This window comes from Orycteropus afer, unplaced genomic scaffold (genome assembly GCF_000298275.1).
Source record: "Orycteropus afer afer isolate SDZICR_OR568_19922 unplaced genomic scaffold, OryAfe1.0 scaffold00337, whole genome shotgun sequence".
Classification (NCBI taxonomy): Eukaryota; Metazoa; Chordata; class Mammalia; order Tubulidentata; family Orycteropodidae; genus Orycteropus; species Orycteropus afer.
The window spans coordinates 403619-421094 of record NW_006921924.1 but is presented as its reverse complement, the minus strand read 5'-3'; the positions used below and the strand labels follow the sequence as shown (position 1 = coordinate 421094).

Genomic DNA, 17476 nt, shown 5'->3' with positions numbered 1-17476 from the left:
CAGCCACTCTTCACAAGGTTGAGCAATCTACTTCTGTGGTGATAGTGCCCTAGAAACCCAAGGAGGGGTTGATATGAGTCAGGTCCAATTTGACAGCACATAACAACAACATGTTTCAGAAGAACTTTAGTCATCAAAGAATATTTTGACTCAAAGCAATCTATTTAAAGAAATAAACCCAAAGGAATTATTATGGAACCCACCCACCAGCCACTCCTCGGAAGGAAGATGGGTCAATCTACTTCCGTAGTGATACTGCCTTGGAAACCCAAGGAGGGGTCGCTATGAGTCGGGTCCAACTCAACGGCACATAACAACAACAACATGTTACCTGCTGCAGCTATTACTCCCATTGTAATAGCGTACCCTAACCTAGCAGAAAAAGACCTCTGGCTGGGGAGTTTGGAGATCCCCATTTCTAGGAAAGGATCAGACATATTCTTTCTGGCCCAAATCATCTGTACTGTGGTGGGGCTTATTAATGACTATGATTATGATGATGGTAGTAGGAGTATCTGTAAGAATGTCACAATTTTTTGAGCTCTTACTCTATAATACTTTGCAAATATCCATTTAATATTCACAATAATCCTATAAATTAGTATTTCCAAAGTATTTACTGTAGAACTATTTTCCTACTTTTAAGATGTTATAGAAAAACAAAAACAAATAAAACATTCTGTTGTTTAAAAAAAGAAAAAGATAAGATAAATACTGCATGTGTTCATTCCCACTTGGAAATTCACAAAGCATATTCACACATTATAAATTCTAAGAATCCCTGAATAAGGAAACCTGTCTACTAGAGCTTCCCGCAATTCCTTGATCAGCAAACCCAGTTTTTGTCTAACATTCCTTCATGTCCTATGGAGATAATGTTCTTTGGAATACACTTGGGGAAAGATGCTGTAAAACACTGTCCTCATTTTATAGATGAGAAAATGAAAATGTAGAGAAACTCAACAGTGTGTCTCAGATCACATAGCCAGTAGAAGGCAGAACCTTTGAAGCTAGGTCTATTTAATGACAAAGCCCATACTCACCTTAAACTGTAATGACTCAGATAATAGCTATCAGATATTAACTGCCTATTACTATGTTCAAGGTGCTTTTTATATATTGTCTCTAATTCTTTTAACACCCTGCAGTGAAAGTACCATTAGCCCCATTTTATAAATGAAGAAACTGAGGCTGAAATTGATCCATTGACTTGCCCAGCCCTAGACAAACAAAGATACTTATCCAGGACTATCAACAGGGATGCAAAGTTTGACTGATTCGGGATATGTAGTCTTAAACAAGTTATCTAATTTCTTGAAGCTTCAGTGTCCATGTCTGTACAATGTATGTAATATGTATAAAGACTCTGGCACATAATAGTCATTCAGTAAATAGTATCTGCTGTACAGGCAGTAATAATAAGTTTAATCAAGGCATGACACTTTAAATACACAGTGAGACATAACATTGGAAGTATAGCTCATGAATTTATTCATTGCCTCTAAAGTAGATATGAACTTGTTATCAATCAAGTTTTTAGGCATCATTAGAGAAGGCAAGTTGAGGGCCACATAGTTGTAGCAGGCAGCCCAATAAGCCCCATACCCGGTAAGAGGAAAATATAAAATCTGAGAAGGTCGTACCTGCAAATTCAATCAAAAAACTGCAGTATAGTATAGTACAGAGAACACAGTTTTAAAGTCAGGAGTACCTGAATTTGATGCGAGCCATACCTGTAATTAGCCACATGACCTTAAGCAACTCATTCAACCTCTCTGACCACTGTTACCATATCTGAAAGTGGAACTAACACTACTTTGCATGGTTGTGGTGAGGATTAAATAAGATAATGTATTTAAAGATTCTAGCATTGAGCCTGGCAAATGGTTGTCACTCATTCCCTAGCAGCTTTCTCCCCAGGGCTTTGCCTTCTATTTCCCAGAAGCAGCATGCTTTAACCAACAAAAGGAAACTGTTGTAGTGATAACTGGGCATTAGCCTGGTCCCAGAAATGTGCTTGGTGCCCTGTGTAGCTTCAAGGATGGTCTAGGATGGAAACAGAAAGAAATTGCAGTCTTTTAAGTATTAATCTCAAAGTATTCCACAATCACTTCAAGAGTGGCATCTGTCATTGTGAAGGAGGAATCCTGAGAGAATAAAGTAATCAAAAAGAAGAGGGGGGGAAAAAGACCAATGGGGAAGGAAAGTTTCCCAACTTTGGCAGCTGATTTCCATCTATTAAACTGAGATAACTAGGTGCAAAATCCTGGGACATAATTTGAATATAACTACTTTCACCTGCAGATTTCAAGCAAGCTATAAATTGTGTGCATGTTTAATGCAAATATCTTATACAAGTGGCATGGATACAGTTGTGAAAGAGCTATTTCCCCCCATGTTATGCTGAAACTAGTAAAACAATTAATTCCTAGAGCACACTCTGACTGCCTAAATAAAAGTACAAGTAACATTTTATCACTAAGTATGTGTTTATATTAGTAAGACACATACTCTAGTACTCTTGCACATACACTCAAGCTCTTGCACACATATGCACATACACTCTTAAAGACAGTCTTACACACTCATGCACATGTATGCCTTCAACCCTTCATGTACTCGTGCACACACACTCAAACAAATCTTGTGCATTCATGGGCATACATGCATATACTCAGACTCATGCAGACTCCTGTAATCACATGTACACTCAAACACATGTGCAACTCACATGCACTCAAGCATATTAGAATACTCATACACAATCACACATACACTCAAGCACATTCTTGTCCACTCTTATACCTTAACACACACTTGCACATAAATCCACACAATCGTATTCTCACACACACACATTGTGTTGAGGTCCATTTTTTTAAGAATATTGTCATTACTTTGAATGAAAAGAGAGCTTATTTTGAATAATGTCCTCACTGTACATTGATTCTTTATGCTTATTGAACACTTAAGATTTTATTTACTTAGTTTACATTCTACTTCAGAGAGGATAGAGAATTTTTAGAGCTGTAAATTGTGTTCATACCCTTTTAAAAGTTAACTCTCTCTCATTCTCTCTCCAAATACAGAGCATCTTTAAAACTGAAGTGCTTTGGGGAAAAAAAATAAAATAAAATTTTATAATAGTTCTAAATTGGTATGTGCACTGTAGAGTAATTTAAAATCATTAGAATGACGCATTTTTTAAAGTAAGTGCTTCGAAAGAAAATGAGTGAAGTGATATCACAGTGTATTAATGGAGCTCAAGACATCTTAAATTGATTTTGAAATTAAACATCAAAAACTGCAAACTTGAAAAAAATAATAAGGTAAATCATTATATAGCAATCATACATGCACAAAGAAAATCCTCTTGAAATTTAGGAAATTGCAAATTAAGGGTGTCAGTCATCCTGATTTGGCAAGGACAAGGATTGTCGGTGAAAAGAAAACATGCTACTTAAAATATTCTTGAAAACTGAATTGTGCCTAAGTTTGGCCATCTTGTTTTGGTTTTTGGTTTGACTCCTTCTTTTCCTCAGTATTATGTTAGTATGTGAGTTTCATTCAACAAAGGACTTTCAAAACTTTTATCAGTGGAAGACTTGACCTGCGAGCCTTTTGCATATGGAGCTGGTGACACTACTCACGAGTCGGATCTGACTCATAGTGACCCCTCCTTGAGCTTCCGGGGTAGTATCACTATGGAAGTAGATGGGCCAACCTTCCTTCTGAGGAGTGGCTGGTGGGTTTGAACCGCCAGCCTTCTGATTAGCAGTCAAATGCCTTAGGCACTACACCACCAGAGCTCCTAGGAAATGGTCAGGCTTCTTATCTCCTCCTCTTTTGCCATCCCTAATATCAGGTTAAAGGAGCTCTGGAGGGGTAGTAAGACATTTGGTTGCTCCCCAGAAGGCTGGTGGTTCAAACCCACCAGGTGCTCTGCAGGAGGAGAGGCTATCTACCTCTGTAAAGATTTGCAGCCTTGGAAACCCAATGGGGGTCGCTATGAGTCAGAATCAACTTGATGGCGGTGGGTTTGGTTTGGGAACATTAGGTTGAGGCACCCTGGTGGCACCGTTATTAAAGCACTTGGCTGCTAACAGAAATGTTGGCAGCTCAAACCCACCAGCCTTGGAAACCTAGTGGGACAATTCTACACTGTCCTTTAGGGCCACTGTGGGTCAGAATTGACTCAATAGCAATGGGTTTGGTTTGTATTGGTTTTAATGTTAGGTTGAATTATATGAAAGTGCTAATATTTGACCTACTAAGGTGTAGTCTCCTATGATTCAACCTGATGTTTTTCATTAATGTGGATTTAGGAAGAAAGGAAGTAATGATCTGGGAAGTGGCTTTCTTGTTCAGATTTCAGCAATGGAGTGAAAAGAAGAGCGATCTAAAAATTATTTCTGAAACATGTATCTAGTTACTTAATTGCTATTAATTCATTCATTTGTAAAGTGGGTATACTACCAACTGCCATACACAACTCAAAGTTAGCAGCATGAAATTAAATAGCAAGTATGTTTTAAAATAGTCCAAATTACAATACAAATGAACATAGGGCATCCTCACCTGTGTGGATGTGTCATTGATTCAGACCATTTTCAGGTGTAAGCTAGGTTGTACAGAGTTTCTCTTAATTTGTTGTTTTTGTTGTTATGTGCTGTCAAGTCAGCCCTGACTCATAGTGACCCCTCCTTGGGTTTCCGAGGCAGTATCACTACAGAAGTAGGATTGCCCAACCATACTTCCGAGGAGTGGCTGGTGGGTTTGAACCACCAGCCTTCTGGTTAGCAGTCAAGTGCCTTAGGCACTATGCTACCAGAGCTCTTAACTTAGCAACTTGGAATAACTCCTTGTTAAAAACATTCATCTCCAGCTACCCCTGTAGGAGAGGGATGTATTAAATCTTTTTTTGACATTATCTGAGTTTCTTTATTGTATGAATTGAACCCAGTCTCTGTCAATTCAGAATCCTGAAATTCTGTCTGCTCTTCTCTCTACTTGGGTCTCTGGCAACTCCTTGTCAAATGGAGTGACATGATAAATCTAGCCCCTCTTTCTAGGTGACTCCTATTATTTATTCTACAGTGACACCATGGTGATATTTCATAAACTGGTTGTGGCCTTAGTCCTTTATAATAATTATTTCTTTATGACAGGAATAGTGATGTCGGTACTAGAAAGAATTTTATTCAGACTTTGTGTAAGGCAACCAGCATATGTTAAGCACCTACTATGTGGATGTCCAGTGTATTGAAGGAATGGGACATACAAATTCCATAATAATCTATACAGTCTTTCTAGACAGGAATTTGACAATAGGTTCTGAGAGTTTTCACCGTGTTCATGTTTTTGCCCTAATAATTTTTTTTCTAGGAATCTATTATAAGGAGTGAGTTTGAGATGAATTTTTTTTTAAATTGAGTGCAAAGTTATTCAGAGCAGTCATTCAAAATAGGAAGAAATCAACCACAGCTAAAATATGCAACATTATCAGTAAGTAAATTAGAGTGCATTTTATAATATTTTATAGCCATTACAAGTGCTTAAAAATAAGTTTTAATTATGGTAGAAAGTTCTTAATACATCGGAAGTCCAAAAGTAACCTAAACAATGTATGCATAATATCTCCACAAAGTGTGCAGAGTAAATATACCAAAATATCGGTCGTTTTCCTGGATTGGAGACTCAAGGGTGTGGAGTATAGAAAGGAACATAATTGAAAATCCTTTATAAAAAGACCCGTGAAAAAAAGAGTGTTCAGAAGAGACTTGGTAATAGTCTCAAATACTTGAAGAGCTTCCAGATAGGGCATGGTGACCAGGTCTTCTCCAATCCCATAGAAAATAGAATAAGTAAGTAAGTAAACTACAGCAAGATAAATCAAGTATGGCTACATGGGAGAATTTCATTGTTGGAGATTAATTAAAAATTAGGACAGCCTATGATGACAAACCATGATGTTTCCTTTTTTAGGAGATTTGAAGAGCAATGTTTTATCTGCCTGTGAGGATTCAGGAATAATCTGGGCACTCTTCTGAAGGCAGATGCATTGGCTGATTGAATGAAGTCACTTCGAGTCCTTTGATTGCATCATTTGTTCTGTGCCCACAGAGTACATGGTGTGGCCCTGGCTGCTAAACATTATACCCTTTCCTGTGAACTATTCTCAAATCTATTCAAGCCCATCTTGAAAAGCAGAAAAAGCAACTGGAAATGATACTCAATTCACTAGTAGTCAGGGAGATATTAATTAAAATGATGCTTTCTTTTCACCCCTTATATTGACATAAGGAGCTCTTGTGGCATGGTGCCTAAGGCATTTGACCACTAAACAGAAGGTCAGCAGTTCAAACCCACCAGCTGCTCCACCAAAGGAAGATGGGGTCATCTACTTCTGCAAAAATTTACCGCCTTGGAAGACCAATAGGGATTGCTATGAGTCAGAATCAATTCGATGGCAGTGGGTTTGGTGGTTTGGTTTTATATTGACATACTGGTCAAAGTTATGGGGAAATGGGTGTTCTTTTACTATGCTTGTGAGTGTATAAATTAGTACAGTTTTTTGGCAGTAGCTATCAAAATTTAAAATGCACATAGCCTTCATCCACTTTTGAGAATTATCCTAGAGAAAGGGTGATAAATGTACACAAAGAGGCACAAGCACTGTTTGTAATAGGGGAGAAAAGTATGGAACAATCTAAACATCCATTTGTAAAGGATTAGTTAAAATATAGATCATCCAGACATGTTGCTGTCAGGTGCCATTGAGTCAGTTCTGACTCATAGTGACCCTATGTACAACAGAATGAATGTACGTAGAATGCGTGCCATCCTCCCAGTCCTTGCTAGGCTTTTTAGGTGCTGTTGGGTTGGTTCCGACTCATAGCAACCCTTTGTACAACAGAAGGAAACACTGCCCAGTACTGCACCATCCCCACAATCTTTGCATACATGAGCCCAACATTGCAGCCACTGTGTCGGTCCATCTCATTGATGGTCTTCCCCTTTTTGCTGACCCTCTACTTTACCAAGCATGATGTCCTTCTATGGGGACTGGTCCTGTCCAGAGTATGTGAGGTGAAGACTCACCATCCTTAGTTCTAAGCAGCATCTGGCTGGACTTCTTCAAAGACAGATTTGTTCATTCTTCTGGTAGTCCATGGTATATTCCATATTCTTCACTAATACCACAACTCAAATGCATCAGTTCTTCTTCAGTCTTCCTTATTCATTGTCCAGCTTTCACATGTGTATGAGGTGATTGAAAATGTGATTGAAAGGCAGGCGCACCTTAGTCTTCAAAGTGACAGCTTTGCCTCTTAAGACTTTAAAGAAGCTTTTTTGCAGCACATTTTCCCGGTGCAATATGTCATTTGACCTCCTGGCTGCTGCTTCCATGGGTGTAAATAAAACAAGGTGATATAGGTGTCTGAAAAAACAGATCATGGAATAGGATATAAAGTCTAGAAAGCAATCTAAGTGTACATAATTATTTGGAATATGATAAATCAGTAACAATAGGCTATATAACCACCCTCCACACACACACACACAAAACCCATTGTCTTTGAGTAGATTCCAACTCATAGCAACACTTTAGGACAGAGTAGGACTGCCCCATGGGGTTTCCAAGTCTGTAAATCTTTAAGAAAGCATACCGCTACATCTTTCTCCCATAGAACAGCTGGTGGGCTTGAACCACCAACCTTTTCACTAGCAGCTAAGTGCTTTAACCACTGTGTCACCAGGGCTCATCAGATAACCCAAAGTATTCCCAAAAACTTCATCTCAGCCCAAACAGCAATCTAACTACATATTTCTGAATAAGTAGAAAAATGATAGGTGAAATGGGAAAATCACAGAATTCCCCAGAATGGGAGTAATTCCATAAGCTAAAGAAGTTTGAATGCTACAGGTTCACATATAGTTAGATTTCTTAGTTCCTAGATGCTATATTTTTCTCTACAGATTGTGCCTTCCTGTAATGGCATAAGAAGGGGGAGGGGAAGTTCTTAAGGATTCATATGGTTATGAATGAAGTCCAGGAATTCTTTTAATATTTAACCCTCTTTTTCATTTTATTGACAACCTTTTGCTTCCTCCAAGGAAATAATAAAGGAGGTCTTCCTGGCTAGGAATCTCAGTGTTTCTTATAGACTCTGAAAAAACCCAAGGGAAAGCAATCTGGTGAACTAGTTTCCTTTGTGGGAAAAAAATCATCATCATAACAGGAAGAAAAGCTTAATTCAAGTCCCCAAAGAATTTAAAGTGAAAAATGTAGGACAGCAAGATGGAAACCCCTAGGTTTTTGGAACCAGTCCAAGTTGAACCAGAAGGGCCTAATGCAGTCATTCATTGATTCGAGAGATAGGATATGTCAGAAGTATTAGAGTTACAACGAGGCAAACTACAAGTCAGAGTAACTTGTACAGAGCCAACATTTACTTGATCATTTGCTGCTTGATATTACTGGCAGGAGGGTCAGTAATATTACCTCTTCCCTGCCCCCTTTCCTCTTTGTGTTACATGTTGTCAATTATCAATTACCCTCTGCTTCAGCTCCAGTTACCTCAAAAAGAAACCTCTGGAAAGCCTACCTTTATTATATATATATCATTAACTCATGCTTGACACTGTTCTGTCTAATCAGGTATGAAAATTAGGGAGGGATGACTGGAAACCCACTAGTATCCTTTTGTCTCAGGCAAAAGGTCGTTCCTATTTAGTGACACATCTAGGCTATATGACAAAATACTAGGCACCTTAACTTCTACTTAAAAGAAGGAAATCCAATTAACAAGTAATTAGTAAAGGCACTCAAAACTTTGACACCACACACACACACAAAAATTATAAGAGTATTTTAAGATCAAGGACTTTATTAACAGTGGAATCTTGTATCCTGAGGAATCTTTGTGGATTCTGCATATTTCTCAAGACCATTCTCCCTTGTTAAATGTCTCTCTCTCTCTTTCTCTCTCTCTCTCTCTCTCTCTTTAGCACAGAACCCAAAGGAGGACTCTCAATATATCACCTCGTACAGTCTCCCTCCTTCAGATAGAAAAACCTTGGACAGATAGTTTTCTGGGATTTTTTTTCTCTGAATTCTATAGTTCTGTAGGGTATATATACGTGAAATCAATAATCTATGCAAGATTCTTCCACTGTTCATTCTATAGATATTTATCAAATACCCATTATGTGCCAGGCACTGTGCCCAGATGCTGGGAGTACAATGGTAAGCAAATCTAAACCTATTCCCTGCCTTCACAGAACCCAAACGCTGGGTGCTTCACTATGTAGAGACCATGACTGCTATTACTATTTCTATTCCATCAGCCTCACAAACAATAAGCACTCATTCATTTGTTGAATATGTTTCTTAAAGCTCTACATGAAAACAGGCTCTGCAGCAGTGATTCTTAGACTTCTGTGTGCATCAGAAATAACTGGAGTGCTTATTGGACATACAGATTTCTGGCCTCACTGGTGGATTCTAATATAGGGAGTCTGGAGTTGGGTTCAGGAAGCATCATGTTTAACAAGCTTCCCAGATGATTGTGATGCAGGTGATATAAGAACAACATGTTGAAAACACGGCCTCTACTCTTCCATACAACTAATTAGTATGTCGTTATAATTTAAGGCCAGTTTTCTTTGGACACTGGACACAGAAATCAGATGCTTAGCATCTTTCTTCTTCATGTAAAAAGTCTAGACATGGTCTAAGAATGACCATTTTGTGGTTGATTTGCAGCTTTTGGCATATTAATTGCCAGTTGCTGTGCAATTGATCAGAACAGGTATGTGATCAATTCAACCATTACAGTAGCCAATAAAATAACGAAGCTGCTGGTGCCATGCTGACGGCATTTAGACATAACCAGAGTCTGGCAAGTCACACCAAAGGTAGTTTTTAGCATGGTGAAAGGATGGAAGAATAATACTCTAAGTAATTGCCCTTGAAATGGTTTCTTTTTGTGACCCACCAGATGGCCTGTTCAGATTGAATGTTGGCAGCTAATCTCTGCAAGGAATGTTTATGGCTTCATCCTTAAAAGGAGCAAAATAATATCAACTTCTTGAAAGATGAAATGACATAGCATGTGAAAATGCCTCTTCCAGGGCTCTAGTAGGTGCTCAATAAATATCCTTTTCCTACAGAATTGATCCAAATTCTGTAGACGTTAATCTATATCTAAAAAGTCATCACATTGTTGTGATAGTAGTGTATGTGTCACTACTAAAAAACAAAATAAAAAGAGAGACTAAGGAAAAAACTATTAGTTAATTCGTGAGTTATCACTCTTATTCTGCTTTACTTCCTAGAAGTTGTTCGTTTTACCAAGAGGTTTTGTCTAAAAATAATAGGACTTTACCTTTGTATGGCATTGTACTTTTCAAAGCTTATTTACTTCCATTATTAAATTTAAGACTCAAAACAACCTTGTGAAAAAATTATAGTATCACTTTTTGACAGATGAGGAAACCAAGGTACAGAGAGGATAAATAACTTGCTCATATCCACTCAGTCTGTGAAACTGCCTAGAGGATATTCTAAGCTTTTTTAGTATTTCATGCGTGAGACTATGATTGAATGTCAGTAAGTATGTTTGGATTTCACCAGTTTTTCAATTCAGGGTTTGAAGCCAAGTTTGGCTGACACTATCATGCAAAAACTACTCTGATCTAGGCACAAAAATGCTATTTCAACCAACATTTACTTTGTCCCTTTGTCCCTTCTTCATCGACAGCTACACTTTTTCTAAAAAGTAAGCATAAATCTTTGTGTTATCATCAAGATGCACATTAAGATGCCCCTTCCTTTTTTGGGGGGAGAAAAAGAAATTAAGAATGCTGTAAAGAAGGGGGTTTCTAGGCATAACATGGGATAGTTTACAGTTACTGGCTTAATCATAAGTTCTGGGCCTGTTCCTAGCAAAAGGGACCCTGATTTGCTCTTGGAAATACCTTTATCATAATTTTCTGAAATGGGGATTTGGCACATTGTACTAAGCGTATCAGGACATACACAAAAGAAATTACTCACACTATGCCCTGATTTTATAGATTTATAACCATTTGGCTTCAACTATCTCATGCTTTATTTTTTGCTTCTTTCCTTTCAACTCCATTAATTATGATGTTTCTACCCCTCCTACATTTAAACCTTCAACCAAATCCCCTCCAGCTTTAGGCATGCCTCACTAGTCTCTATCTTTGGTTTCCTTTCTAGTTGCTGTTCCACACTTATAAAGTGCTATCTGGATAATCTCCCTTCTAGCTTGAATAAACCCTGGCTCCTTTCCTCCTGTGTACATTCCATGGGCAGTCATCCCATTCAGTCTAGCCTTGTTTTACATGCATGACCTAGAAGTAGAAGAATGGGAGATTGTTTTCATGGGCCACCAGTAACAGCATTGAATTTCTTAAGTGTAACAATCTATGCCGTGGCTAATTTTCTAGATTACCTTGAGACTACACACAATGGGCAATCAAGAGAGAATCTTTTGTAAGGACTGCATTCTTTACAAGTGTAATTGTTGTTGTTAAGTGCCGTCGAGTCATTTCCGACTCATGGCGACCCCATGCACAGCAGAATGAAACACTGCCTGATCCCACGCCAGCCCCACAATCCCTGCTATACTTGATCCCATCATCGCAGCCACCGTATCAATCCATCTCGTTGACGGCCTCCCCCTCTTTCGTTGACCCTCCACACTACCAAGCATGACATCCTTCTCCAGGGAATGGTCCCTTCTGACAACATGACCAAAATAGGTGAGACGAAGTCTGGCCATTCTTGCTTCCAAGGAGCATTCTGGCTGCACTTCCTCCAGGACAGATCTGTTAGTTCTTTTAGCAGTCCATGGTACTTTCAGCATTCTCCGCCACACCACAACTCAAAAGCATCAACTCTTCTTCGGTCTTATTCATTGTCCAGCTCTCTACAAGTGTAATAGGGATAAGGAAATACCTGACATTTGTGGGGCTGGGGCAAGGATATAAATGGAGACTTCCTGCCTATGTCCAGATACCCTTCTCTTCCCAATCCTGACTCACTCTGTCCCATACCATGAGGGGCTTCATGAACACATACTTGGCTACACCAGCGAAACTCTATCCACACATCATACCTCTCCTCACCTCTGGCAAAGAGTTGAGCTTTGGTCACCCCTGAAGTCTAGGGGCACACATATTAGCAGCAAAATCCAGACGGGGCAGAGTCCTACATAGGCCTTGCAAGTGGATTCAGGGCCATGTAGACAGGAAATACTTGGCTCCCAGCTACCCAGGGAGTAAATAATCTAACTATTTACTAGCGGGGTCGACTCGATGGCACATAACAGCAACATTTACTAACGGGCATAGTGCAAACTCCAAATAGGCATATACCACTGGACCAGTGAACTTCTCATCCTTTGGGAGGAGTGTGGCTGCACAAAGGCCAGAAGGGACCATTCAAAATGAGCTCAAGGAAGACCCTAGTGGCCCAGGTCTAAGGGCAATACTAGAGTCATAAAGTGTCTTGGAGTTTTAGTATCTTTAAGTCAGAGCCCTACCACCTAGTGCTACAGAAAAGAACACTGGGGAAAAGATGACAGGTGAGATATTATCAGGCAGTGAAAGAAATGAAATAAAGGATGAGATGGGCAGATTTAAAGGTTATAAGAATAATTTGAAAAATGAAATATTGTATGGCTGCCTGACCCATATTATAGTTGGATTTCCCATTTCCCAGTGTCTCTTCATTCCATGCACTGGGGCTATCTGAATTTGTCAAGGACACATGATTTTCTCAATGCTTTATTGATATAAGAGAAACTATATCACTCTCTTCTTCTTTTGTTTTATTAGCAGACTAAGCTTGACATTCATATACATTAAAACTCAACACACTGGGATCAACAGGCATCTCTTTCCTGAAGTTTCTCAACTTCATGTCTTGCCCCGGTCATTGCTGTTTTTTATTCATAAAGTCTCAGGTCTAGGAAAAAGGGAAAGTTTAAGGTGATGTGCGTGACTTGAAACATCATGATAATGGCTTAGAGAATCCTTTGCAAAAGGTAAAGCTCTGCACAAATACAAGTTGTTGATCATCTCAGCAGGCACATCTTTCTTTAGCAAACTTATTTCTAACAGTAGCTCTCACTCAACACCAAAAAGAACTTAGCGCTAAGGCCTTCCCTCAGCTTTACAGATTGCAGAAAGCAAAGGAAGGTAGCATCCAGTCTATAGGATGGAATGTAGATTTTATTGCTTTCTAGCCCTAGGAACAAAACAGAGGGGAAGGATGACAATCAATTTACTAATCTCCAAGATGATCACAACGTCTGTGCTTTATGTGAGAAGTCTTTGCATTCATATGTGAACATAAAATTGATGTGGAAATGTGTTTTGGTTGATAGGTAGGTATGTGGGTAGATAGATAGGTAGATAAGATTGATACATTGATAGATAAGGTAGGGAGGTATGTGAATAAATAAGAGGGAGGGAGGAAAGGAAGGAAGAAAAACATGTACTCTCCCCTGAAGGAAGGACCTTCAGGTTAATAGGTCTTCCTCTCCCCACCTCCCCAATCTGGAATGTATAGGCCACCAGCAAAAATATCTTTATTCTGTGATCAGTTGTCATTTCAAACACATACACAACAAGAAATCAGTTCTCTCTTGGGAATTTGCTGTTGGGTGAAAAATGTTGGCATGTTTATTATCATGACAGTTGGGGATGGATGACACAGTGAGAAGGAGAAGAATTCAAGATTTAATTCCTAGAAGAACTTTGCCACAAATGTTTCTGGTTGGAGATAGTGTTCCAACCTGGTAGATTTCAACCTTTATTTTCTTTCTATTATCAGTAAGGGTGACTTGTTGCAGTATAGAGTCTCAATTTGGTGTGGTTATCAGAACAGGATGGTAGAAAGTGTATAGTTTGAAAAAGCTACCCCCAAGTGTTTTGTTATGCCCCCAACACACACACACACACACACATCACTTTTCTAACCATTTTTATTCTATGCCTAAACAAGTGTTCCTGAAATATACATATACTTTTTATTTTACTGTCTTGATTGAAAATATTCTTCATAAAAGCTAGTGACATGGAATGACCTTTCTCATATTCAAAAGGATCATTTTCCTTCCAGCCACAATCCCATAAAAGAATTTTGTTTTCTGAACAAATCATGTTTTAAAATTCAGCTAGGCTGAAAACTTACAGGCATATTATATTAACACATTTACTCTTGCATGCAAGGCAAGTTGCTTAGTGGTAAGAGGCAGCTGTGGAGTTCAAAATGAATCTAAAAATGTGTACCTCCTTTAGAAATTAGCTTCTAAACCATGCTGTGCACTTGAGACTTAGCATTCATTATAGGTAACATTATGTGCACCTAATACATTGTGACATGAAAAGTCACAATATTCTTGAGGATTTTTTGTATCACAGTGGGAGACTCAAAGTCTAGTGAGTAGAACAAGAGACAAAGAATAGAGCATTGTGTGATGTGTTCCCATTTTAGCTTCTATTTTGTCTCATGACCCTGAAAGAGATGACTGGCTTTCTCATCTTTTAATATAAAGATACTTATTCTGTATGCTTGCTTTCTAAGTATGTTGGGGGCAGTTCACTAAATCTTTAAATATCCCTAAGGAGCTTCCAAAGAAGTAAAGGGGAAGTTAAGCAGGTTTGAATCTCCTCATTGCTTTGTATCTATTTTATAGAGTGGGACTCGGAATAATATTTCATCTTTTTCCTTTTTATTTATTTATTTTTATTGTTTTTGTTGATAATATACACAGAAACATATACGTCAATACAACAATTTCTGCATGTGCAAATCAGTGGCATTGATTATATTCTTAGAAGTTGTACAACCCTTCTTACCTTCCTTTTCTGAGTTTTGTATCCCCCATTCACATAAACTTATTGCCCCCTAAGTTTCCTATCTAATTTTTCGAGTTCCTATTGTCAATTTGGGAGCTCTGGTAGCGTAGTGGCTAAGGCACTTGACTGCTAACCAGAAGGCTGGTGGTTCAAACCCACCAGCCACTCCTCGGAAGGAAGGTTGGGCAATCTACTTCCGTAGTGATACTGCCTCGGAAACCCAAGGAGGGGTCGCTATGAGTCAGGGCTGACTTGATGGCACATAACAACAACAACAACAACAACAACATTGTCAATTTGAGGCCAGATGCATAGTCCTTAAAAGAGTGCCGTGCACAGGACAGACATTCTTTATCAGCTAAACTAAACTATTATTTGAGTTTAAGAAGACTTCAAGGGATATTTTTGGTTTAAGGTTTAAAGATTATCTCAGGACAGTAGTTTTAGGGGTTCATCCAGCCTCCATGGCTCCATAAAATCTGGAATCCATTAGAATGTGAAATTCTGTACTGCATTTCCCCCCCTCTCGATCAGGATTCATAGATGAATTTTGAGAACATTGCTCAAAATGTTCAGTAATGATAGCTGGGCACCATCCAGTTTTTCTGTTCTCAAAGCAAAGGAAACAGTTGTCAATGGAATCAATTAGCCACATGTTCCAATCCCTTCTTCTATTCCTTACTCTCCTCTTGCTGCAGGCAAATAGAAACCACAATTTCATTTGAATGAAGGGTGCTGTGGGAGACATCATTAATGTTCACCAAAATTCCAATTGTTTTTCCTTTGGAGCACAGTGCTCCCTTGTCTGACCATGTCACTTGCTTTGGCCTAAGAAATGTCAACAGATATCATGTGTATCATTTATGTAAGACCCAGTATGCAATTCTCCATATTCTTTTTCCCCTGCCTTGGAAGATCCTAAAGACTTCATATTGAAATTGCAGTGTTCTAAATGATGATCAGATGGGAAATAATCTTTTATTTCCAGCCACTGAGATCTGGGAGTGTGTGTGTCATTTGTGGCCTGATCTAACCTGTACTGACTAATATACGTGTCCTTTGAAAAGCCACTGCTGTAGTGGGATGGATCTGAAGCTAAGAGTCAGGAGTCCTAGACTTAGTGCCAGCTCTGCTACTAACTAGCTCTGTGACTTTAGTCAGGGCACTCGTTTCTTTGAGCCTCAGTTTCCTCTTCTTTAAAGCAGAGATAAGCAAGCTGCATGCATCATAGAATGTTTAGGAGATAATATTATAGACATGAAAGAGTAATTAGTTAATTATAATAACATTTTAGAAACTATATCCAATACCTGTCCTCGAAAATTTCTAGGAAAGGGTGGACAAAAGGCCAGATTCCTAAATTTCTCCCCCAAGTGTCTCAGTCCTGGTAGAAAAGATCTGTGTGGAATCATCCCTTATCCAGGCCACTAGTATACTCAGATCTCACTGATTCATGACTTTACTAAGCATGCGACAAGAAATAACATCTCCTGTTAAGACTGGAAGAGCTCTGATGGCGCAGCGCCTAAGGCACTTAACTGCTCACCCAGCAGCCACTCCTCGGAAGGAAGGTTGGGCAATCTACTTCCATAGTGATACTGCCTCGGAAACCCAAGGAGGGGTCACTATGAGTCCTATCTGACTCGGCAGCAGTGAGTTTTTTTTAGAGTTTACACACATCGGAGGAAGAAATATGATACTTATTTTAATCAAAGAGCTTAGATGAAAAACTTTGCAAAACTTGTTAAAGACCAAAAGACTAACTTAGAATTCATGTATTTCTGTATTATGACACCTATTTACTACAAAATCAACTCTGACGGCAGCAAAATTTGGACATTAGAAATCCGTGTTCCTTTTATAGTGACTTCATATGTTCCAAGTAAACACCTACTCTCCAAACTGTATTCATTTGTATATCAAGAAAATCTTTTTTCCTTATTCATTTCTGAAGTGTTAGCACCTATGTTGTGCTATAAGCAGGATCTGATCTTTTTGAGCTTACATATTGTCTGCCTACTGAAGGGGTTTAAAGCAATACAACTAAATAGCTGTAAGATTTGGGGCAAATTATCCTGGGCCTCTTTTTCCCAATTATCAAAATGAAAATAGTTGCCCATTCGTTTTCTAATGTGGAGATTTTCACCTGTATTAACTTGGCTGGTTAGAAAGCACCGTGAGCTCGTGTGAAAAAGAACTCCTTATAAATTGATTATGGGAAATATTGGTTGTTATCTTCTGATCACCCACAGTGATCACAACATGGTGCTTACTGGGATTATCTTTATTGCCTAGACTGCCTTTGGCTGGTTCTGGGCTAAACCTTAGGATCCACCCCCTGCGGTGACTGTATATTTACAGCAGTAGCCGTACATTTCCCTTCCCTTCATGATTCCTGGGCTTTAGACATCAATCTTATATTCAAAGGTCATAATCCTTAGGGACAATGTTGCTTTTTTCTGTACTCTTGTTGAATTATTTCTCCCAGCCTCAACCCTTTGTGGGCTCCTGAACTGCAGGTTTCCACAACATTCTGTTCCAGCGAGGGCAATATAGGGTTATGTGAGCTTGCGGCAGA

General features: G+C 38.9%; 1 protein-coding gene across 1 annotated transcript in view; it reads left to right on the top strand.

The window, feature by feature from the left end:
* TENM1 (teneurin transmembrane protein 1) overlaps positions 1-17476 on the top strand; it is a 720277-nt gene that overhangs the window by 452405 nt on the left and 250396 nt on the right. The window lies entirely within an intron of this gene.